Below are 1,239 nucleotides of genomic sequence, written 5' to 3' on the forward strand. Positions count from 1 at the left end.
GTCTGAAGAGAATTCCAAGACTCAACAAATATTTATTGAGTGCATGCAATGTGCCAGGCATTGGGTTAATTAAATCCCCACTATCCCTACACTTTGAAGGAGAGAAAAGCTGACTCAAGGGAAAGAATCATGGCCAAAGGCCATTTAATTAATTTGCTGTCTGGGGAAATTGCACAGGAACTGGGAAGGAAGCCCAGGTATGAGGACTGCAATGTTGTTGTTCAGAATACAATGCATTGTTGTTCAGAACTCCAGTAGAATACACATTTCTTAGCTACATTAAACTAATGTAAAATTATGACTGTAAAACAAATGTTGCATGTAAAAATCTCAGAGGCACAACACATTACCTTCATTTCTTTGTGGTTGTTGACCTGAACTGGAGAATTTCATGCATATAGACACTTTCAGAAGAAACTACTATTAGTAGGCTGGATCCTACACTATGATACTACAGATGAGAGAGCTGTATTTCATGATTATATTAGGAACTGTCCAAAAAACCAAGCAGTGGGCTTTCACATGGGGAAAAATGGAGAGCAAGTTATGTGTTGAGCATATATAATACTTAAAGCTAGAAATTTTACGTGTGTGCTGAATACAAACCCCCCTATGAAATTTTATATATATTTACAAATGAGAACGAAATGAAAAGAGTAGGTGGCCAATGTGACACCATGCCAGCGAGGAACTGAAAAAGAAATCCTAATGTAATCTGACCCAAGGGTCCACATTTTCAATGAATAGACTATGGTCCTCACAGAAGTGGGTCTTTTTCCTTCTCTTCATTAGCATTCAAAATATATTTATTGAACACTTACCAAGAGCTAAGCATTACTTTTGTGACTGAAGAATTAAATGTGATTAAATCACTGTCACTGTCTTTCAGAGTCTAGAGAAGTGGGCACCTTCATAAATAAGCACGCTACAACACAGGCGATCATATATGTAAGACATATCCACACTGCTATGGGTATGAAAGAAATATGGAGGGATTGATTCTGTCCCTGAGTAAGGGATGTAGTGTGAATATGATCTAGAGCTAGACTTTGAAGAATATACCGATATTTCCTCTGTAGAGAAGAGTAAATCTGTTCTAGTTAATGGGAGCATTCTGCTTTGTAAAATCATATAAGGGCGTCCAGTTTTCATAGAATAAATAGAAGGGATTATTATAAAAGGACTAGGCCCAGGTTTCATAGGGGAATTCTTGTAAATCTGCAAAGATCATATACATCT

This window comes from Pteropus vampyrus, unplaced genomic scaffold (assembly GCF_000151845.1).
Source record: "Pteropus vampyrus isolate Shadow unplaced genomic scaffold, Pvam_2.0 Scaffold43, whole genome shotgun sequence".
NCBI classification, from domain to species: Eukaryota; Metazoa; Chordata; class Mammalia; order Chiroptera; family Pteropodidae; genus Pteropus; species Pteropus vampyrus.